This window comes from Bos indicus, chromosome 9, assembly GCF_029378745.1.
Source record: "Bos indicus isolate NIAB-ARS_2022 breed Sahiwal x Tharparkar chromosome 9, NIAB-ARS_B.indTharparkar_mat_pri_1.0, whole genome shotgun sequence".
In the NCBI taxonomy this organism is placed as follows: domain Eukaryota; kingdom Metazoa; phylum Chordata; class Mammalia; order Artiodactyla; family Bovidae; genus Bos; species Bos indicus.
The window spans coordinates 64380490-64404878 of NC_091768.1; the positions used below are offsets into that span (position 1 = coordinate 64380490).

At 43.3% G+C, this 24389-nt stretch overlaps 1 non-coding gene across 1 annotated transcript; it reads right to left on the reverse strand.

The window, feature by feature from the left end:
• Positions 1–1116: 1116 nt before the first annotated feature.
• TRNAG-CCC (transfer RNA glycine (anticodon CCC)) lies at positions 1117–1189 on the reverse strand. The gene has a single exon. It is a non-coding gene; the product is annotated as a tRNA-Gly (tRNA).
• Between the last annotated feature and the right edge of the window lie 23200 nt (positions 1190–24389).

The window sequence follows — 24389 nt, forward strand, 5'->3', positions numbered from 1 at the left end:
ATTGTGGTCATCAGAGCTGCAGGCATGTTTGGTGGGTGAGAAAGGAGTGTATTATAGAGAAGAAGAAGATTTCACTCGTGTCTCCTGCCTCGGAAATGCAGGGAGCAAGGAACCTGTGGGAAAACATGGGAGCATAAGGGTTTGTGTGCTCTGAGAGGCTCTTGTGAGGGACCATGACTCCCTGCTCCAAAGGAAGTTAGGGAACTAGATTTCTGAGTCAGAACAGAGGATGCCAGGGAGCTGATGGTATAATAATCTCATTATGAATCTGAGAACTCTAGGGTGAGTGTACAAAAGGGCATGGTGTGACTTTGGACCTTGGCGGAGGCCCTGGGAATTTGACCCTTTTACATCCTTTGGGCTGAGGTGTTTGCACTGGGGGAGTGAGTGACTTCCTTTGTTCTCTGGCTGCCTCCTTTAATGAAGTCTTTCTTTCCTCAAGTGAAACTGACTGACTGGAAACAAGTTTCTAAAACATGGGGCACAGGATCTACCATGTTATCTGGCCTGCAGAGGGCGAGTTTTATCCAGAGTTGCATATTTAAGAGACGATCAGCCCAGGAGAAGGGAACAGCTTGTGTTCAATAGCCCAAGGTCACTGTGGGTCACAGACTCCTCAGAGCTGGACCCGGAATGGGTTAGATCTGCTAAGACCTTTCCCGCCTAGAAAGTCCTCAGAACTGGAACTGCCTCATGGTGGCACATGAACAAAGAGGCAGGAAAAGGAGAGGAACCAAGATTCCTGAGATCCCGCAAGTGCTCAGTACCCTCTCAGTTCCTTTATTATTTCTTTAAAAAAAAAAATCTATTTATTTATTTGGATCTGTAGTACTCTTGCCTGGAAAATCCCATGAATGGAGGAGCCTGGAAGGCTGCAGTGAGGGTCGGATACCACTGAGCGACTTCACTTTCACTTTTCACTTTCCTGCATTGGAGAAGGAAATGGCAACCCACTCCAGTGTTCTTGCCTGGAGAATCCCAGGGACAGGGAAGCCTGGTGGGCTGCCATCTATGGGGTCGCACAGAGTTGGACATGACTGAAGTGACTTAGCAGCAGCAGGGTCTTAGTAGCAGTACGCGGGATCCTCAGTCTTCATTGCAGCATGTGGGATCCAGTTCTCTGGCCAGGGATGGAACCCAGGCCCCCTGCATTGGGAGCGCAGAGTCTTAACCACTGGACCACCAGAGAAGTCTTCCCTCTCAGTTACTTTAAATAGTAGTTTATTTTCAGTTGTTCAAAACCTTGTCAAGTGTGTTTTCTCTCTTTCTACTGATGAAGGAACTAGACCCAGACCAGTAGACTCAGCTATGAACGTTACAGAGCTCATCAGGGGTAGAATTAGTTTGCAAACTTGAAGCTGACTTTCTTCTGGGCTACACATTGGCCACTTCCTGATGGGGCTAGGCTAGAACCAGATACCCACCCACTTGAAGCTTTCTGAAACTGGGCCTGGGCTCCAAGGTCCACATAGCTCAGTCCTGTGGCTGAGATTTCCTTGACAGACTGGATATACAAACAGATAATACCCAGACCATGTGTAAAAATAGAACTCTGACCCAGAGTCTGTTGAAATCAGCCCAGGAAACTAACTTACTATCCATAACTCAGACTTGTAGGAAGTAAGCCCTCTGTCTCCTGCAGCTGGTCTAGGAAGCCAAAACCCCTGTGACCAACGGCCCAAACAACCAAGGCTTGATTCATAACTGACCACTTCCCTCATCCCCCACCCCTCACTTCCAACTTAGGGCCAACTGGAGAAAGTCAAATATACACCCCTAACCAACCAATGTCCCTTGTCCACCTTTCTCACCTACGGCTTCCCCAGGTTGGTAGCCTCCAGCCAGGGCATACATGAAGCCTCCCTTTTTTTCCACAGTGAAACTTTCCTGCTCCTCTGCCTACTTTTGAGTCCTTGCCAAATGCAAGTGATGGTGGCTAACTCTCTTGCTATAGTTAGCTTTGAATAAAAAAATAAATGAAAATGTTTTAATTCACAAAAAAGATGTCCATCAACAGATGATTGAATAGAGAATACATGGTACATATATACAATGGGATACTACTCATTCCTAAAAAAGAATGAAATAATACCATTTGCAGCAACATGAAAGGAACTAGAGATGATCATACTAAGTGAAGAAAGAGGAAGAACCATACTAAATCAGAAAGAGGAAGACAAATACCATGTGATATCTTCATATGTGGAATCTAAAATATAACACAAGCAAACCTTTCTATGAAACAGAAATAGACTCACAGACATAGAGAACTGACTTGTGGTTGCCAAAGTGGTGTGGGAAAGGGATGTAGTGGGAGTTTGGTGCTAGCAGATGCAAACTAGTATATACAGAATGGATAACAACAAGGTCCTACTGAATAGCACAGGAAAATATCAATATATTAAATATCCTGTGATAAACCATAATGGAAAAAATATATATACAAGAATGTTTATGTATGTATAACTGAATCACTTTGCTATACAGCAGAAATTAACACAAGATTGTAAATCAACTATATTTCAATGAAAAATTAACTTAAAAAGCCTTTGCTTGTTTGCATTTGAATGGCCTTCATTTACCCTTGCTCTTAAGTAATTTCCTGCAAGGAGATTGCCTAACTCTTCAAGCTACACTGATATAGTAGCTTCCTTTGATATGAATCTTTTTGGTGTTTGTGTGTCTTATATCCATAATGAAACATTAGGCTTTTTGACAGAAGGTATGCTAATATTTTCTTTAATGTCTTCTCCAAGAGCAGCACAATCCTATCTACTTAGTCAACACTAATTAATATGTAGTTGATGAACTTACTTTACTTCCATATTTCCATTTCTGTGGCAAAGTTAAACTAGATGTTCACAATTCTTTCCTTTTTTGGGGAGCATATAAGAAAATGGTATTTCTCAGGTTCCATGAGTTTAGGCTCGGAATATTGGTTTGAATTCTGGTCAATGAGATCATGAGCAAAGGGCTTCCTCTATTCTTTCTCCCCTCCTTGTGACTAGAGGCAAAGAACTCCAAGATGGTAGAGTTGGAAGATGGAAGCTCCAGAGATGCTCAGAGTAAATCATCAGGGGACTATTGCCTGACCTGCCTCCAACAGTGAAATGAACAAGAGACAGATCTGAGGTGAACCTCTGAGATATTGTCTCCCCTCATCACCCCACAGTGTTCATGGAACCTTGACTAATGGTACAGTCTCCTTATTTCATTGATCACTGGGGAGGTCTGTCTACTGTGCCCTGTGAAGTGAAGTGAAGTGAAGTCGCTCAGTTGTGTCCGACTCTTTGTGATCCCATGGACTGTAACCTACCAGGCTCCTCCGTCCATGGGATTTTCCAGGCAAGATACTGGAGTGGGTTGCCATTTCCTTCTCCAGGAGATCTTCTCCACCCAGGGATCGAACCCGGGTTTCCCGCATTGTAGACAGACACTTTACCATCTGAGCCACCAGGGAAGTCTGTGGCTATACTTCTGTAGAGGGTACTGTGCTCTGTACCCTCTACTAAAACTTTTACCAACATAAACAATTTAATGATATTTCCACCATTGCAAAATGTGTAATTGGTGTGATCACTTCAAATGCACACGCCCAGGGTTGGTTTCACAGGCACACAGGCTATGCAGTTGCATGGGGCCAGTGTGCTTAGAAGGGTCCCACATTTAATTTTAAGCTCTGATATTGCTGTCTTAAAATTCTTAAGTTTTGAACAAAGGGTCCCATATTTTCATTTTGTACTGGGCCTTGAAAATGATGTATTCAGTTCTGATTGGGTGAAATGAGAAGGGATTAAGAAATCAGGATCAGCTGTGGTAAAGGCAGGGTAGATTGCTCTTTCCATGATGACAAGACCCAATATTTAAATCCTAGAATTTGAGATTTCCCTGGTGATCCAGTGGTTAAGAATCTGCCTTCCAACTCAGGGGACACAGGTTTGATTCCTGGTCAGGGAATTAAGCATTTAATTTAATTTATTGCAGTGGGTCAACTAAGCCCAAGAAAAGCAATTACTGAGCCTGTGGGCTCTAGAGCCTGTGTGCCCCAACTAGAGAAGACCATGTGCTGCAATGAAGACCCAGCACAGCCAAAAGTAGAAGAAAAAAAAAATCCTAGAACTTAATGAATTTGAGAATAACATATCCATGTTAAAACTTTTCCATGGAGCTTCCCTGGTGGTTCAGTGGTTAAGACTCCAAGCTCCCAATGCAGGGGGCCCAGGTTCGATCCCTGGTCAGGAAACTAGATTCCATGTGCTGCAACTAAAGATCCCGTGTGCTGCAACTAGGACCTGGAGCAGCCAAATAAATGGATAAACAAAAATAAATATTAAAAAATAAAACTTCCCCACAGCCCTCCATTACATAAAATTCATGCTAAGATCAGAAAATCATGACCCAGAAGAAACTAAGGAAGTCCTGGTTCTTTGTTCTCCACAAGGCTGGTGCTGTGGAGAAGCAGCTCTCTGGAACACCCATGAGTATGGGGAAAACTGGCATATGTCTTGTAGGTCAATACATTTTCTAAATTTACTTTTACATATGGATGTCTTGGGCTTCCCAGGTGGTGCTAATGGTAAAGAACTCACCTGCCAAAGCAGGAGATGTAAAAGATACAGGTTCAATCCCTGGGTCGGGAAGATTCCCTGGAGGAGGGCATGGCAACCCACTCCAGTATTCTCCAGAGGAGCCTGGTGGGCCATGGTCCATAGGGTTGCACAGAGTCAGACATGACTGAAGCAACTTAGCATGCACACATGGATATCTTAAATCTGTTCTAAAGTGAAATAAGGTATAAAAATATGAACATGGTATAGGTAATGTATTGAATTGTGCCCCACTCCCCTAAAAAAGTTATGTTGGAATCCCAAACCACGGTGCCTCATAATGTGACCTTATTTGGAAATAGTATCATAATAGACTTAATTAAGTTAAACTAGGTCTTGGGTGGCCCTAATCCAAAATGACTGGTGTCCTTAGGAAAAGGGGAAATTTGGACACAGAGACAGACAAGCGTAGAGGGAAAATGACATTGAGAGACACTGAGAGAAGATCATCTACAAGCCAAGGAGAAGGACCTGGAGTAGATCCTTGCCTTACAGTCTTCAGAAGGAACCAACATTGCCAATACCTTGCTTTTGGTCTTGTAGCCTCCAAACCGTACGACAATAACTTTGTCTTGTTAAAGCCACCCACTCTGTGGCACTTTGTTAAAGCAGCCCTAGAAAACTAACACAGCTGTTGTTGTTTGGCCACTAAGTCGAGTCCAGCTCTTTTGCTACCCATGGACTGTAGCCCACCAGACTCCTCGGTCCAGGGGGTTTCCCAGACAAGAATACTAGAGTGGGTTGCCATTTCCTTCTCCAGGGGATCTTCCTGACCCAGGTATTGAATTGAACCCATGTCTCTTGTGTTGGCAGGCAGGTTCTTTACCACTGAGCTACCTGGGCAGCCCACTAAGCTAATATGGTATGTGTATGTAAACATAATATCATCATAGTAATTTTATCATTGCTTATTTAGCCAAGCTATCTAAGATGGGTATACTAAAAATCTAATTCCACAAAGCACAAATGAAAGTTAGCTTTATTGGTCATAAAATGGTGTTCATGTTCAGTCATGTCCAACTCTTTGCAACCCCATGGACTGTAGCCCGCCAGGCTCCTCTGTCCATGGGATTTTTCAGGCAAGTATACTGGAGCAGGTTGCCATTTCCTCCTGCATGGGATCTTCCTGACCCAGGGATTGAACCTGCATCTCCTGAGTCTCCTGCATTAGCAGGCAGATTCTTTACCATTGCATATTGAATATAATCACCCTCTAAATAAAGAAAGAGATCTGGATTGATGCCATGAAATACATTTACCTTCACGTGCCTGAATTATGCCATGAGGAGCCACAATATTCTTCCCTTTATACTTTTCTGAATGCTTAAGGGCATTTATTTCCTGACTAAAAGTCGTGAATTGGCTGTTCTCCCATAGTCTCAGCGTGGATTTCGGTGTTACGTCTTCCTTGAACTCTTCCATTTATTTCTTCCAGTTTGGGTCTGTATTTGTTAGTTAATGTTGGCATCCATCAAATTGGAAAGAACACTTGGGTTTCAGCTCAGACTTTGTTTAAAAATATTGTGAAAGGTAATACAGCAGTTACAAGATGATTATTGTCCATCTCATTCTTCTTGGATACCTTGTTGATCACACCTCTTATGTCAGTTGGTTTTAATTCTGCAAACTGATAGAAGACTATTTATGGAGGCAAGAGAGAAAGGGCATCCTGAAGAAGAGGAAGAAATTTTCCTGTTATGAAGTTAAGTGGTCCAACAGCTATAAAGAAATCAATCCAAGCAAAACCCTAGTTATTGGCAAAATGAACTTCATTAGGGTGGGGATATTTGACTCTGAAGTGGATGATAAATTCAGGAGCTAAGATTTTGGATGTTGGGTTGTTTGGTTTTGCCCTAGATGTAAAACCAGATGAACAATTCTAGGCACTTAAGAATTTGGAAACCACATTTTCTTTTGGCATCAAATAAGAAGTAAAATCTCAGTTGAGGCAGTGGGGTCCAAACTAATTTCAAATGTGAGAAGTCTGTAAATCACAATGCCAGGACCTGAAACCCAGGGACTCTGGCCATAGGCTGTGGTTGAAGACTTCAAGCCAATGTCAGGACTGTGGCCACAAGACAGGAAGTAAGACCAGGAAACTGCACAGGGGCAGACATTCCTACTGAAGGCACAGCCAGTTTGGTAAGCCAGGAGTGAGACAGCCAAGAGCACCAGGGTAGCATTCAGACAGGACTCTGGTCAAGCAGAGACAGAGGTGGAATCAGGGCCTGGGAGAAACAGACAGTCCTCAAGGCTTTCCCCTCCTCTGTGGCACAGGTGCCCAAGGGGATGTGAGTGGGCAAAGGTAGCATGGGGAAATGAGAGTAGGCGGTCCCTAGTTTAGAGGTTCAAAAACAAAATGGGGACCAAGGAGCTCTGAAATATCCATGCCAAAGTTAGGACTTTCTAAAACACCAGTGCTTCAATATGGATCTATGTAGGTTATGGCCAGAGTCCCCCAACCTCCGGGCCACGGACTGCTACTGGTCCGTGGCCTGTTTAGGAACTGGGCCGCAGAGCAGGAGGTGAGTGGGGCCAAGCTAGTGAAGCTTCATCTGTGTTTACAACCGCCCCCCTTCAGTCACATTAACTCCTGAACTCTACTTCTTGTCACATCAGTGGTGGCATTAGATCCTCATAGGACCATGAACCCTACTGTGAACTATGCATGCAAGAGATCTAGGTTGCATGCTCCTTATAAGAATTATCCCAAAACCATCCACCACATATTCCCAGTCCATGGAAAAATTGTCTTTCATAAAACCAGTCCTTGGTGCCCAAAAGGTTGGGGACCACTGGATTATGAGACCAATCTCAAAATTTATATTATGCATAATATATAATAATTGTATATGGATTATTGGATATAAACTAGGTAACATCTAAGTCTCATTGCATTACCTTGAAATACTTATTAATGATGGGAAAAAGAGCTGAGGGTCTTTCATTCAACAAGTAATTGTTAAGTTTCTTCTATGAACCCAATTCTATATGATGCTCTGTGGGTACAGAGATGAAAAAGAAAGACTCCATTTCTGCTCTTAAAGAGCTCACAGACTAGAAAGGCAGATGGAAGGCAGATACCACAGTGTGGCCTGATTTGCAGTCCAGGGCTATGTACCCGGTGTGGATCTGGAGTGTAAGAAGGGCTTGCAGGCAGCGGTCTCACTGAGGAATCATGACTACAGGGGGACTTGTCCTGAAGCTGAGTTTGCAGATTATTTCTTACCCTTGATTGTTTGCTTATTTAGGGTAGTGTGAGGATGGATTTTGGCACCAGAAGAACTGGATCTAGGGTAAGATGTGTGAGGTATTTGCCTTAAGTGCAACATATAAGGGAGTGCCAAAAAATAATCAGTAATCCAGACAAATGAAATTTTAATGCAAAATTTAAAAAAATCAAAATTAATACAAAAAATCTATGATTAACAAAATATTTAAAATTTCAGTAAAGATAGGATCAGTTCTGAGCCATATTGGATCCTCAAGCAAGAGGAAAAATCAGTGATACTGATCCTATTTTTACCTAAAATTTTGATGCTTTATTCCTCTTGAATTGTTTGCATTAATTTTGATTATTAAAAGAATTGCATTGGAACTTCCCTGGTGGTCCAGTGGTTAAGATTCAGCACTTGTACTGCATGGAACTCGAATTCAATCCCTGGTCAGGAAACTAAGATTCTGCATGCCCTTTGGCGTGCGGCCAAACCTCTCCCCGCCCAAAGCCCAACGCCTACCACCCCAAAACCATTGCATTTAAGTATTATTTATCTTCATTTTGTTAGGCTAGTTGAAAAATACTCATATGCAGTACGCAGACTAGGCAAATTCCTAGAGACAGAAAGTAGAATAGTTTTTACCAGAGGCTAGAGTGAAAGGAGAAGGGAGTTTAATGGGTGCAGAGGTTCTGTTGGGAAGATGAATAATTCTGGAAATGGAAAGTGGTGATGGTTGCATAACATTGTAGATAGACTTAATGCCACTGAATTCTACACTTTAAATGATTAAAACAGTAAATTTTATGTTAGGTATATTCTCCCACAATAAAAACATTATTCATCTCAGTTACTGGGTGTTTTGACATGTCCTGAAATGTGCCCCTTCATCGGATGCCCCACTTTCCTCACTCCAGTTCCCAGCCTGGCACCAGCAACTTATGCACAAGATTTAGAGGTATCACAAAGAAAAGGAAGATCCTGTGCGGGGTGGGGAGGGAGCATGCAGGGTGTCAGGAGGCCTGGCAAGGGAGTTATTACCTGAGCCTCAAAGAGGAGAATGGGAAGACTTCCCAGGAGGAGGACCAGCACGTGGACAGCACGGAAGTGTTAGCTCCTGGAGGAAGGCAGTGGGCCAGTGATACTGGAGGAGCAAGTGTGATAGGGTGGAGATTTGGGAAATGAGATAGCAGAAGTAGGCTGGGATCAACTCGTGGAGGACCTGATGTAGGGTTAACTTCCCTGTAGGCAGTGGTGGGCTGGTGAAGGTTATACCCAGAACAAACATTTGTTTCTAGAGCGCTATGAATGGTGTGGGGAGTGAATGAGAAGGGAAGAAGACCTGGAGCCCAGAGAGCACCTAGGATGCTGTGATGATCACCAGGGAGAATGGAACGGGGCTGGTGCAAAAGCCAACAGGAGGGAGACAAAGACTTGAGATAGACTTAGGAGGTAGAATGATAGAGTCTATCCTTCTGAGACATGGACTTTACAACTAGGTAAAAAAAGGGCTGTTGCTTGAATGATTCTTAAGATCTACTGTTAACAAGAGGAGGCTGCCTGGAGTGATAGTTTTGAGCTTGGTTTCTAGAAGCCAAATTATGTCTCTGCCACCTACTGACTGACTTTAGAAAAGTTTCTCGTCTTCTGGGTGCCTCAATTTCTCCATTAGTAATGTGTGAATAATGTTAGTAACTACCTCATAGGATTGTCATGAGGATTAAATGAGTTACTATTTGTGAAGCACTTAGCACTGGGCACACATGCGCTCAGTCACTTCAGTTGTGTCCGACTGTTTGTGACCCTACGGACTGTAGCCCACCAGGCTCCTCTGTCCATGGGATTCTCCAGGCAAGAGTGCTGGAGTGGGTTGCCTTGCCCTCCTCCAGGAGATCTTACTGACCCAGGAATCAAACCCATAACTTTTATGTCTCCTGCATTGGCAGGCAGGTTCTTTACCACTACCGGGCACATATTAAGTTCTAAATGAGTGCTTGTTAAAATAGCTGCAATAAAATATCTTTCCAAGGCATTGTCAAAGATTAGGATGAAATTCTGGGACTTTGTAGTGTGGAGTCACCATGAAGTATAGGAAGAATGCCTGGGTCTGGGAAGTTGAGAGATCCGGAGTCTGTTATTTGTACAGAGACAACAACAGTGGGATCCAGAACTTTCAGCCAGTAGACTTTAGGACCGGAGGACTGCCCATTTTGTAGAAGGCTTGGCCACTATTCTCTCATTTCCGGAGACAAAATCTGATGACTCAATTTGCTGCAGGAATTTGGTGAATTGCTGGGAAAGATTTATTGGCTTTTACAATATTTTTTGGAGTTAGTTTTTATAGAAACGCTGTCATAAAGGCATGGACACCCATGGCAGTTTCACATCCAATGACTTGACCCTCTCTGCCTGGCAGTTAGTTGCTTTTCATAGGCTCATTGCTCTGCCTGGAATGCTCCCTCTCAACCTCCAGTAACTCCCCTTCTTTCTCCTGGTCTCAGTTCTAATGTCACTTCCTCGGCGACACTGTGTCCACCCTCCCAGACTTTATATGCCCTGTGATGCCATGTGCCTTTCCCCTGTGTTCTTTGCTGTGGCTTGTAATATGTTCATTCTGGACAACAAGCAGGTTTTATTGATTTATTTTTGTTCACCCTTATATTATTGATGTCTGTGCAGTGCCAGGGCATTGTCAGTACTCACTAAATGTTTGCTGAACACAATGATATTTTTGTTGAATAGTGAGTGACTGTGCTTTTACCAGGCTATACACCCCAGCCACCCAAAGGGTCTCTTGGTTTTCTAGATCCATAGACATTCTTTTGGTAGTAAATGGTCAGGGATTTTAGCTATGTTCAGGTCAGGTTTTGTAATCTGTACGGGGTCTGATGCTTAGGGATTTCTTCCTGCAGACTCAAGTTCTTCGCCGTGTCTGGAGCACAAGCTGAGTAGGACAGAGTCAGAGCCTGCCATCTCAAGGGGGCTGTCCTTGTCCTGCTGTGGCTCTCCAGGGACCACCTCAAAGATTGCCAGTGATGCTGGCCTCTTGTCCAGGGGTGGGAGTATTACACAGAGTCGAAAGAGTTGAGGCCTCATAGTTTTGTCACACCCCATAAGTAATGGGGAACAATGCCATGGAGGTGTCCTCAGTTCTAATGTGACTGGCTATATTAAATGCTAGAAATAATAATGAGAGAAATGTGAGCCTCTCTTTGCTGCAGTGTGTGTTGCTGAGGAAATGAAGAACGTTGTATTCAAACCCTCATTTCCCCTCTTAACTACAAGGGATTTCAGCATCAAACGACTTTGTACCAAGATTTCCCACTTGTAAAAACTCATCCTGCAAGGCATACCAGCAGGGGGCGCTGCTCCCCTTCCTAAGAATCATGTGGATCGCACTGGAAGACCCTGACATCTGGATTATGGACCAAAGATGATCAAGTCTGCTATTTATGACAGTCTAGTTACAAACCCCCAAAGAGAAAGCTTTATGATGGTGTAATTTATGTGCTTTATTTAAAAGTCACATGAAGCTAGTTTGTGTAAGCAATCTGTTGGCCATGTAAAAATGTCCTCTTTTAGTCTGGGCAAGTTACCATGTGAAAGAAAGGAAGACCCCAGCTTTGGGAACACTGATTTAACAGGATCCAAATTCGCACATCAGTTCAAGGTCATCTGAGTTGTTAGGGGTCATAGTAACTTGGATGTGAGTTTTCAGTGAACAGGGATACAAGTTGAAAGATGATTATGATAAATGAAGGGGGGACATTTCATAGTTGTTACACTAAATATCTCAATCTGATTTTAGCTTAAGGGAGGCCTTCAGAGGAAACTTAAAATGAGTGGAAAGTTAAAGAGAAGCAAGTGGTTTCACCTGCAAGGGTGTAGATGGTTTAATCTAACTCTCTGGGATACAGTTTTGGTTTGAGGAGTCTGGGCTTTTGAAAGTCTGAGCCATCTGACTGGAGATTGCTCCTGAAGGCTTCTCCAGTTCCAGCTAGGTCTTGGGTTTCTTCCAGGGTTGTGTCATTGAAGACTGGAGGGGATAGTCACATCAGTAACCCCGGGCTCCTTCTCTTCACATAGCTTGAGGCCTCTCTGCTTCAGAGAGGCTGAAACAGAGGCTGATAGTGAAAGAGGGCTCCACTTCCCCCAGGGGGTGATGGCTCTTCACCAATCTCCAGGATGGACTGCTGAAGGTTAGGGGTGCAGTAATTACTCCACTCTTTACATGATCCAAGCTGCTTTGATTACTTTTTGATAATTCTCCAATTTCCCTGTTGGCTATTTGATAATCACTATGAGGGAATGTTACTAATTCCTTGTATGCATGCTAAGTTTTTTCAGTCATATCTGACTCTTTGTGACCCTATGGATGTAGCCTGCCAGGCTCCTCTGTCCATGGGATTCTCCAGGCAAGAATATTGGGGTGGGTTGCCATGCCCTTCTCCAGGGAAGGAAATGGCAACCCACTCCAGTATTTTTGCCTGGAAAGTCCCATGGACGGAGAGGTCTGGTGGGCTATGGTCCATGGGGTTGCAAAGAGCAGGACATGACTGAAGCACTGAGCACGCACATGTGAGGGAATGCTGAGTCACTGCCAGGGAAAGTGGAGGCGAGGCTGTTCCAGGGAAAGTGGAGGCAAGGCTGTTCCAGGAACCCCTCTGAGGCGGAATGGTAATGGTGGGTGACAGAGGAAGGCAGGTGATCCCTCCAGCTGAAGGTGTGTGTCTCATTCGGTTTTCTGGCCATAAACATTTCCCAGCAACCAGCATCGTTAGTACCTGTTTCTTTAGTCCTGGGGCTGTTTCTAGCACCTCAGTTCTTTCATATTAATGAGGGACACAAGTTTACTTCCCTGCTGCTTCAAGCTGGCAGAGTGGGAATTCTGTTAGAAGCTGGACCTGCAAACCTTGAGGCTTGGTTGGAAGTTTGATTTGGGGAAGCTAAATAATGATCAATCCATTGTTATTAAAAAAAAAAAAAAAAGGCCAATATTTCATATCAGGTGCCACATGCAGCCTCCCTAATAGGTGATCTGTGAGGCTTTTTTTCCTTGTGAAGAATAAGACCTTCCAGGGACTTCCCCAGTGGTCCAGTGGTTAAGAGTGTTTCAAATGCAGGAGGTGTGGGCTCCATTCCCGGTTGGAGAACTAAGATCCCACATGCATGGTACTGCTAAACAAACAAACAAAAAACATCCAAAGCTCCCCAGTGTTCAGAAATTTGCCTTCCCTCATGGTGGCCTGTCTGAAGCAGAGGTACTGCTGATGGTCACGTGGGGGCTGACCGGAGGCGCAGGGAAATGACCCACACCTGTGTCTTGACCCCAACTTAGAACAGGGCTTTGCTGATTTGCCTTTTCATACTGTTCATGGGGTTCTCAAGGCAAGAATACTGAAGTGGTTTGCCATTCCCTTCTCCAGTGGACCACAGGAGTTGGCGATGGACAGGGAAGCCTGGCATGCTGCAGTCCATGGGGTCGAAAAGAGTTGGACATGACTGAGCGATTGAACTGAACTGAACTTGCTGACTTGGGGGTGGATTGGGCAAGCCAGGCACCGGAGTGCAGGCAAATGTTGGGATGTTTAGAGCAGAGACAAGGGGCCTGTTCCTCTTTGCTGGGGTGGGATTGATTAATGGGGGTGGGGCCAATGCAGATTCAACCAGCTGAGTCTCCTGCTGGCAGGAGAGCTCGTGTTTGAATACTTTTTGTAAAGACTTCGTGGAGGTCTTTAAAAATAGGATAAAGTCCCCATGTGTCTGGAGGTTTAGTGGGAGGTCTTCCTATAAGTCTGGGTGTGGATTCGATGAATCCTCAAAGTTTTTCAACATTCTGATTCTGTGGTCAAGATTCGACAGACACATGTGGCCACAAAGGAAATAAAATAGGGATCTAATGGAAAGTATGTTGTATATCTTTAGTTCTTGCCTATTTCCAAATGGGAGATAATCTGCTTGCTGGATGCTGCAAGATTGGGCCTGTTCTGTCTCTGTTTCAAGAGCTCAGTGGGGTTGAGCTCTTGAAACAGTGGGGTGTCTCTTCATCTTAGTCTTAGCATTCTACCTTAACATAGAAACATTTATTTCAAATTCTTCTTAAAAACCTGAAGCAAAGGATCTGAGAACATTTACATTTCAGGATGTTATAGATGTACTTATTTGTTTATTTATTTATTTATATTTTACATTTTCTTGGATTGAGGTATAATTGATATTCTTGTCTGGGAAATCCCCTGGACAGAGGCTTCTGGCAAGGTATTCTCCACGGGGTTGAAAAGAGTTGGACATGACTTAGTAACTAAGCAATAAGAACAAATAGTTGGTGTACAATATTACATAAGTTACATATTACTTACGTATTACATAAGTATAATATTACATAATATTACATAGTGATTCACAATCTCGTTCCATCACTTCATGGCAAATAGAGGGGGAAAAAGTGGAAGCAGTGACAGATTTTATGTTCTTGGGCTCCAAAATCACTGTAGACAGTGACTGCAACCATGAAATTAAAAGACGTTTGCTCCTTGGAAGGAAAGCTATGATAAACCTAGAAAGTGAAGAAAGTGAAAGTCTCTCAGTTATATCTGACTGTTTGCAAGCCCATGGACTGTACAGTCCATGGAATTCTTCAGGCCAGAATACTGGAGAACTGGGTAGCCATTCCCTTCTCCAGGGGCTCTTCCCAACCCAGGGATCGAACCCAGGTCTCCTGCATTGCAGGTGGATTTTTTACCATCGGAGCACCAGGGAAGCCCAAGAATACTGGAGTGGGTAGCCATTCCCTTCTCCAGGGGCTCTTCCAACCCAGGGATCGAACCCAGGTCTCCTGCATTGCAGGTGGATTTTTTACCATCAGAGCACCAGGGAAGCCCAAGAATACTGGAGTGGGTAGCCATTTCCTTCTCCAGGGGCTCTTCCCAACCCAGGGATCGAACCCAGGTCTCCTGCATTGCAGGTGGATTTTTTACCATCGGAGCACCAGGGAAGCCCAAGAATACTGGAGTGGGTAGCCTATCCCTTCTCCAGTGGATCTTCCTGACCCAGGAATTGAACCAAAGTCTCCTGCATTGCAGGCGGATTTTTCATCAGCTGAGCTACCAATGAAGCCCATGATAAACCTAGAGAATGTATTAAAAAGCAGAGACATCACCTTGCCAACAAAGGTCCATCTAGTCAAAGCTATGGTCTTTCCAGTAGTCATATTCTGATGTGAGAATTGGACTGTAAAGAAGACTGAGCACTGAAGAACTGATGCATTTGAATTGTGGTGCTGAAGAAGACTCATGAGAGTCCCTTGGACTGCAAGGAGATCAAACCAGTCAATCCTTAAGGAAATCAACCCTGAATATTCATTGGAAGGACTGGTGCTGAAGGTGAAACTCCAATACTTTGGCCACCTGATGCACAGAGCCGACTCACTGGAAAAGACCTTGATACTGGGAAAGACCTTGATGCTGGAAAAGATTGAGGGCAGGAGGAGAAGGGGATGACAGAGGATGCGATGGTTGGCTGGCATCACTGACTGAATGGACATGATCTGAGCAAACTCTGAGAGAGAGTGAAGGACAGAAGAGCCTGGTGTGCTGCAGTCCATGGGGTTGAAAAGAATCACACATGATTTAGGGACTGAAAAACAACAGTAACAAATTATTCCATTTATAGTTTATTCCATTTATTATGGAATACTGGCTATATTCCCTGTGTTGAACAATGTCTACTTGTAGAGTAATTTTAAGGATTTTCCTTATTTATTAATTTTGGCAGTGCTGGGTTTTCGTTGCTGTGGAGGCTACTTTCTGTTTGATGCGTGAGCTTCCAGTTGTTTCTCTTGTGGTTTCTCTTGTTGCAGAGCACAGAGTCTAGGCCAAGCCGGCTTCAGTAGTCGCGACACGTGGGCTCAGTAGCTGAGGCTCCTGGGCGCTAGAGCACAGGCTCAGTGGTTGTGGTGCACAGGCTTAGCTGCTCTCTGGCATGTAGGATCTTCCCAGACCACAGATCGAACCCACGTCTCCTGCATCGGCAGGTGAATTCTTTATCACTGAACCACCAGGGAAGCTTGAGTGTTTATTTTATACGTAATGGTTCATACCTCTTAATCTTCTGGCCCGCTCACCACCCCGCTTCCCTCTCCCCACTGGTAATCATTAGTTTGCTCTCTGTATTTGTGAGTCTGCTATTTTTCATTAGATCCACTAGTTTGTTTAATTTTTAAATCCCACATATAAGTAATTTAATACAGGATTTGTCTTTTTCTTTCAGACTTATTTCATTTAGCATAACACTCTCCAAGTTCATGCATGTTGTTGCAAATGGCAACCTTTCCTTCCTTTTTATGGCTGAGTAGTATGCCATTGATTATTTACATCATATCTTTATCCATTCATCTGGTGATGGACACATCTTGGCAATTGTAAATAATGCTGCTTTGGGATGCATGTATCTTTTCAAATCAGGGTTTTTGTTTTTTCCAATATATACCCAGGAGTAGAATTGCTGGATCATATGGTAGTTCTATTTTTAGTTTTTTGAGACATCTCCATACTTTTTCCCACAGTGGCTGTAAACTATTTACATTCCCACCAACACTGTGTGATGGTTCCCTTTTCTTCACATTACAGATGCATTTTTTGGAAATCATTCATTTCTATCCCTTACTCCTTAATTCCATAAAAATAATTTGGTTTCTCTGTTAACATCTAAAATTTGTCCCAAAAGAAATAACAAGTGTCCAACAAGTGTTTTACAGAAAGTATCTTTTTCTTTCTAGATGTTTCTTGCTTGAAACAAGAGGATCTTGTGGTTGGATAAAATATGTTTTGAATACCCAGGGAGGGCCTCCTTTTGAAGGCGTATATACTGCCGTCTCTCTCAAGATTTGAACTTATTCAGAGAAAAAAGGTGAACTGCATTTGTTCCAAGTAAAATATACATCTGTATGATTCACCATCACACCCCTATTTCATTATAAATAAATACTGACCTTGTTCTTCTGATGTGAAGCCAGAGTGGGTGTGAAATATAGCAAGGAGAACAGTCGGATGCAGAAATAAGAACATTCCAAGTAATAGAAACACAATATTTAAAAGCAGTAAAGAAAGTCCCAATTTGATCTTTCTAATTCCTGTTCTGCTACTGACCTTGGGGAAAGTCAGGCAGTAGTGATCAGTCACTTAGGGAAAATTGCCTACATTATTTCAGATTGCCAGTTGGATTATTTTGTCTTTAGGATCTATTTGTTGGAAGGTTTTTTCTTTCTTTAGACCTTAAGGACGTCTTTTGAGAACTCTTTTTCTTTTGTGTGTGTGAACTTTTGACCTAAATACCAGTTTCCATTTGGATGCTGAACAAATTCTCTCCTTTCAATGGGGCTGGGAGCTACTCCCCACCATGATTTTTCTGAGTGTGACATCCCGGTAAAAGGCTTTTGAATGGTAGAGAAACTTGGCAAATGTTATATTAGAAGAAAAAGAGGAACATAAGTTGGGAAAAGATGCTCCAGATGTGGGATTTTAGCATCAAATGAAAACCACTCCCAGGGTTCAGCGTCCTTTTTTGTAAAGCAGGGATAAAAGGAGGATTAAATGAGATAATATAGTTGTTTCTTCTACAATGTAATAGATATTTTATTAAAAATTGAGACATGATAGAATTTCATCTAATAAAAATGATAGGGCTTATGGGAAAAATAGAATTGGGTGGAACATTCAACACCTGTAGAGTCTAGTAAGGAATGCTCTTCTAAAAACCCAATAAAAGTTTTAAACATTTTAAGTCCCTAATACATTTTTAAAAGATTGCAGTACCTAGAGCACTTCACCTTTCAGAAAGCATGAGGTGTTCTTGGTGGACCTGTACAGTGAAATGTGCAGGCTTCTGAGTTATGGAGAGGAGGGGGACGGAAGGGAACTGAAGGACAGCATGCTATGGCTCCAGGGGTGCTCTGGTTTGCTTGTCCTATTTTCCTTCTGCATTAACTTAAAAAAGAAATCCAGTGTTTGTTGTTTTGCCATTTCCTTCTTTCCTTATGGAGCTGCACCTGTGGCTCCAGGTGAGATGCAAAGTCACAATCTGCTGGCTGCTCTGCATGGTGTTGGAGTCGTGGCTGTCCGGGCCACACAGGTGCCTGTCGCCTGATGCCTGCGGCCTTCAGCTTGAGTGTGCTCAGCCCTGGTGCTCAGCCACACCATCAATGTCTGCGTCAGCAGTAGGCTTTACAATATTGTGTTAGTTCTGCTGTACAGCAGAGTGAATCAGCTATACATACACATATATCCCCTCTTCCTTGGATTCCCTTCTCATTTAGGTCACCACAGAGCACTGAGTTCCCTGTGCAATGCAGTAGGTTCTCATTAGTTATCTATTTCATCAGATCAGATCAGTCGCTCCGTCATGTCCAACTCTTTGCGACCCCATGAATCGCAACACGCCAAGCCTCCCTGTCCATCACCAACTCCCGGAGTTCACTCAGACTCACGTCCATCGAGTCAGTGATGCCATCCAGCCATCTCATCTTCTGTCGTCCCCTTCTCCTCCTGTCCCCAATCCCTCCCAGCATCAGAGTCTTTTCCAACGAGTCAACTCTTCGCATGAGGTGGCCAAAGTACTGGAGTTTCAGCTTTAGCATCATTCCTTCCAAAGAAATCCCAGGGCTGATCTCCTTCAGAATGGACTGGTTGGATCTCCTTGCAGTCCAAGGGACTCTCAAGAGTCTTCTATTTTGTACATAGTATCAATAGTTATATTTGTCAATCCCAATCTCCCAGTCCATCCCACCCACCCCTTTCCCCTCTTAGTATCCATACATTTGTTCTCTGCATCTGTGTCTATTTCTGCTTTGCAGGTAAGTTCACCTGTACCCTTTTTCTAGATTCCACATGTATGCATTAACATATGATATTTGTTTTCATTTCTGACTTTTTCCATCCTGAGTGACAGTCTCTAGGTCCATCCATGTCTCTGCAAATGCCATAATTTATTTCCTTTTTAGGACTGAGTAATATCTTATTTTATATATATGTACCACATCCTCTTTATCCATTCCTCTGTTAATGGACATTCAGGTTGCTTCCATGTCCTGACTGTTAAAAACAGAGCAGCACAGCTTTTTGCAGCCTGTTCAGGCTTGTTTGAGAGACCCTGCAGGCCTTACCATTCCTCCTGCTCAAAACCTTTCTTTCGTTTGTGCTACATTGTCACTGATGGTGCATTTCAATTTTCTTGGGCCTCTTGTTCTTGTGATAAAACAAGTTCTCCTGTTTCTTTCTATGTTTTATCATTGTAAGCTTCAGCAACAGACTACCCTGTCTTCTGAGAACATTTACCTTGCTTCACATGACAGGTTGAAAGTTGTATATAAGTAAAAAGAAATACAACATCGTTAAAGTTGCATAGGAATAAAAAAAGTTAATTGAATATTGCTTTTTTTTTAAGTCATACCGTGTGGCATGCGGGATCTTAGTTCCCCAACCAGGGAGCGAATCTGTGCCCCCAGCAGTGAATGCATGGAGCCTTAACCCCTGGACTGCCAAGAAAGTCCCTGAATCATGTTTTCTTTTTGAAAACTAGTGCATTTATTCCTAAACCTATATGCAAACTAAACTCTAGGTAAGGTATTTAAAAATAAGGATTCCACTTCTGTGTCTCTATTTCTGTTTTCCTTTAAGATCACCTATATCATTTTTTTGTTTTTTTGTTTTTTTTTTAGTACGGACACCCTAGAGGGGAATGGGGTGGGGTTAAATTGGGAGATTGGGACTGATGTATAAACACTAGTGATACTATTTATAAAATAGATAACTAATGAGAACCTACTGTATAGCACAGGGAAGTCTACTCAGTGTTCTGTGGTGACCTAAATGGGCAATTTAAAAAAGAGGGGGTAATGTGTATGTATAGCTGATTCACTTTGCTGTACTTTGTTTGTAGTAGAAACTAATACAGCATTGTAAAGCAACTATACACCAATAAATAACAATTAAAAAAAATAAGAATTTCAGAGCCCACCCCTAGACCATGCTCAATCAGCCCCTCCAGGTGTGGGAATCAGCATGTCATGTTCAAAATCTCTCCAGGCTACTCAGAGGCACACCCCTGGCTAAGAAATGTTGACTTAGAAATTCGACATGAGTCATTAATATCGACATGCAGTTAATGTCAGGCTGATAAATTATTGACGGAAATGCCAAATGTAAAAACGTGTGAATCTTAAGGGCTGATTAAAACTTGAAGTTGGCCTTGCACTCAAGTCTTTCAAGGAATATTTTGGATATGTTAACCAGTTATCAATTCTGCATGATTAGTTTTGCATATGTTTATTTTTCCAATGCACTCGTTCTTCTTAATGAATTAAATTAGATTGTTATGTGTTGAAGGATCATGCACCCATGATGACCATAATGGTCCTTATTAATCATTTAGGAACTTCCCCCAATATTTTGCAAACACTATGTCTTGAAGACTAGTGCATTTATTCCTAACTTGACACAATTGAAATTAAATCGACACAAAATATCACCATACCATCGGGAATGTTTTCCAGACCCTTGGCACTCCCCAGCACACACAGCATTACTGCTGGGGGTTACCCTCTAAGATTCCTAATAGCTCTGTCTTAAGCATTTTCTGTCCACTTGGCAAGCCTGGCTGGTCACATGGAGGCCATTCACAGCCACACGTGGTCCTCGTTAGCACTTCATTGCTCTGCATCACAAAGTCTAATTCCCCATTGATTAATTGAACACTATCAGCAGCTTTGGAGTAGACTTACTGAGAAGGCAAGCCCACTAAATGCAGGCTGAAGGTGCCATGGTGTAGCATAAAGTCTCTGTTTAAGGCACTTCTATTTTATGATGACTAGCGTTTAATGTGTGGACTTTCCCCCAGAGTGGGAGGTGCCTGTTTAATGATTCCCTCTGCTTCATATAATTGGGAAACACCTTCTCCATTTAAAAATTCATGTTTGGAGGGTTTTTTAAGAGCCCGTGGCAAAAAAAAAAAAAGGTAGACATTTATTTTCTTTGAGTGGTGAGCAGAGAGCTGAAAAAACAAGTGTGAATTCCCATTTTTGCCACCTTTACCCATGATTTGACAGTTGGTACAGATGATGAACATTAGTTTAGGCAACCTCTGGGAGACAGTGAAGGACAGGGAAGCCAGGTGTGTGGCAGTTCATGGGATCACAAAGAGTCGGACACGACTTAGTGATGGAACAACTACAGATGATGAAAAATGAAGTTTGAAATTTGGGAAATTTGTGTGAAGGGATACTTCAGAGAAACTGTGTTGTATGAAAGCATGTTGGATATAAAAGGGGAAATTTGATTTCTAGTCGCTGGAGGGCAAAGTGCTTAGACTGCAGTGTTCTGTTGCTGCTGCTGCTAAGTCGCTTCAGTCGTGTCCAACTCTGTGCAACCCCATAGACGGCAGCCCACCAGGCTCCGCCATCCCTGGGATTCTCCAGGCAAGAACACTGGTGTGGGTTGCCATTTCCTTCTCCAATGCATGAAAGTGTTCTGGAGAAGTTCAAAACATATCTTAACTATGTTAATGTGTTCTAATGATTTTCATTCAATCAGGCACATGTCATTTTGAGCCAAATAAAAGCTGATATTATTTGGATGTATGCAAATCAACAGCCAGCCAGTTTGGGCCATGATAATAAGAAGAAATGGTGATGGGGGAGTACGTGTGGATACCATCTCAGCTGTGTGCATGAGGGAACCTTTTAGACTCTTGAGGGTACATGTGCTACTGCTCCAGTGGAAGTTGGGCTGGTCCTTAAATGGGCCAAAGGTTTGCAGGGTTTTTTTTTTTTAATTAATTAATTTGTTTAGCTGGCTGTGCCAGTCTTAGTTGTGGCATTGAAGATCTTGGTTGCAGAATGTGTGGTCCTTTAGTTGCGGCATGTGGGATCTAGTTCCCTGACCAGGGATTGAACCATGCACCCTGCAATGAGAGGCAGAGTCTTAGCCACTGGACCATCAGGGAAGTCCCAATACAACTTTCTTTTCACAGGATCCCTGTGTCCCCATGCGTCTTACTCCATTCAGGCTATTGTAACAAAATACCAACAGATGGAGTAGCTTATAAACAACAGAAATTTATTTCCTATGGTTCTGGAGGCTAGAAGTCCAAGGTCAGGGTGGCCGCATAGTTGGGCGAGGGTGCTCTTCTGGGTTGCAGAATTCTTGTTGCGTCTTTACAGGGCAAAAGGGCAAAAGAAAGCTGTGGGGTTGGAGGGTGGTTCTTATATTTATAAAACAGAAATAGAGTCACAAATTTAGAAAACAGACTTATGGATACCAAAGTGGGGAAGGGTGGGGAAGGATAAATTGGGAAATTTGGGATTGACATATACACACTACTATGTATAAAATAGATGCCTCATAAGAACCTATTGTATATCACAGGGAGATCTACTCAATACTCTCTAGGCCTATATGAGAATAGATTCTAAAAAAGAGTGGATATACATAAAAGTGTAACTGATTGACTTTGCTGTTGTAACATAAAGTAAAACAACATTGTAAATCAACAATATTCCAATAAGAATGAATTTTAAAAAAAGCACTAATCCATCGTGAGGGCTCCACCCTCATGACCTAATAGCATAACGCACCTCCTAACTTCATGACACTGGGTTAGGATTCGGGCGTGTGGATATTGGAAGGATGTACATTCAGACCACAGCGCCATGTAAGTGAACTCATTCTTAGATGCTGGGTGAGGGAATACCCCTGAATCCACACCCAGCCCTCTGTTGGGCTAGGTACCCCTAGGACCACCCAACTACAAATGCATGCTAATGACCAGCTGGTGGGGAATGTGGAACCTAGCAGGGGTTCACCCGCAGTTGGGTGTCCTTTTCTTCAAGGGAACACACTCATTTGTTAATGTTTAGCCTCAAATTCCCAGAATTTTCATGGGTTGCTTTTTATTGGAGAAGTTTTGATAAGTACCCTGGCTCATTAAGAAACTGTAAACACCCAGAGAGAACGAATGGAGAAATGAATTTCTGGAAACTTTTAGCAGAATATGAGAGACATTTTTAAAGAGTGGCAGGGTGGAGCCTGGGTGGCAGAGGAGACACCCTGGAGTTGGGAAGGGGCTAGTTAGGGAAGTGAGTGATTAGGGGACCTCCCAAGAGTAGGGGAACTAAGATGGCAAATGTACAGTGGGACTCAGCCTGCCTCAGCCCCGGAGCACAAGCTGACCTTCTGGAGTGTTGGTTTACAACCCTATGACAAAGTCTATTGGAAGTTTTTTCTAGTGGGGGGGATAAAACCTTCCATTTCATAATAAAATCAAAGTAAGAGCTGGGTTATTATCACACTCTTTGGTGCAAGCTTTGCGGCACTGTGTTGTTGTGGAAATATGTCTATTTAAATGTTGACTTCTTACTTTCTTTACCTGTGAAATTAGCCCATTTGCCAGGAGCTAGAGAAAAGTCTCGGAGAAGGCAATGGCACCCCACTCCAGTACTCTTGCCTGGAAAATCCCATGGATGGAGGAGCCTGGTGGGCTGCAGTCCATGGGGTCGCTAAGAGTCGGACACGACTGAGCGACTTCACTTTCACTTTTCACTTTCATGCATTGGAGAAGGAAATGGCAACCCACTCCAGTGTTCTTGCCTGGAGAATCCCAGGGACGGGGGAGCCCGGTGGGCTGCTGTCTATGGGGTTGCCCAGAGTCGGACACGACTGAAGCGACTTAGCAGCAGCAGCAGCAGCAGCAGAGAAAAGTCTGATGACCATAAAGGGAATCAGGAAGTATGTATAGAGAATGAACGCTGTTTGCCTGTTTCCAAGAATAATATTATGTCTGTCTGTCTGATCTCCATCTCTGTGTAATCACATGCAGCACAGGCACTGACTAGTCAGAGTGTCTGCCTCTGTAGGTGCTAAGCATTAACCCCTTATTTGCTGGACTATACGACGGTTGGAGAGGAAGGGAGAGAGGGAGCAGTCAGGTAGTCTAGAAATGGTTCCACCTTTTAACAACTGGTGCAGCTATATGGCACCCCACTCCAGCACTCTTGCCTGGAAAATCCCATGGATGGAGGAGCCTGGTGGGCTGCAGTCCATGGGGTTGCAAAGAGTCGGACACGACCGAGCGACTTCCCTTTCACTTTTCACTTTCCTGCACTGGAGAAGGAAATGGCAACCCACTCCAGTGTTCTTGCCTGGAGAATCCCAGGGACGGGGGAGCCTGGTGGGCTACCGTCTACGGGGTCGCACAGAGTCGGACACGACTGAAGTGACTTAGCAGCAGCAGCAGCTATATTGGTGATTATCTGCTTAAAACTTATGTAGACTTTCCTTTAATTAGTATTTGGTTTGTTTATTATGATTTTGTTTGGGGTTGGGGACAGGAGATGAGATGATGCCTGTGTTTTGTTTTTTCTTTATATTAGACATATGGGCAATGATGGAAACTTCGGGAGATCTGGGTTGTCTGAATATGGCCAAGGCCAAGGAAACCACTGGAAGTCAATGGTTGTGTTATTGGAGGCTTCCTGGTTTTTGAAAGCTGTTTTCAAGATGATTTATTTGCAAAGAAG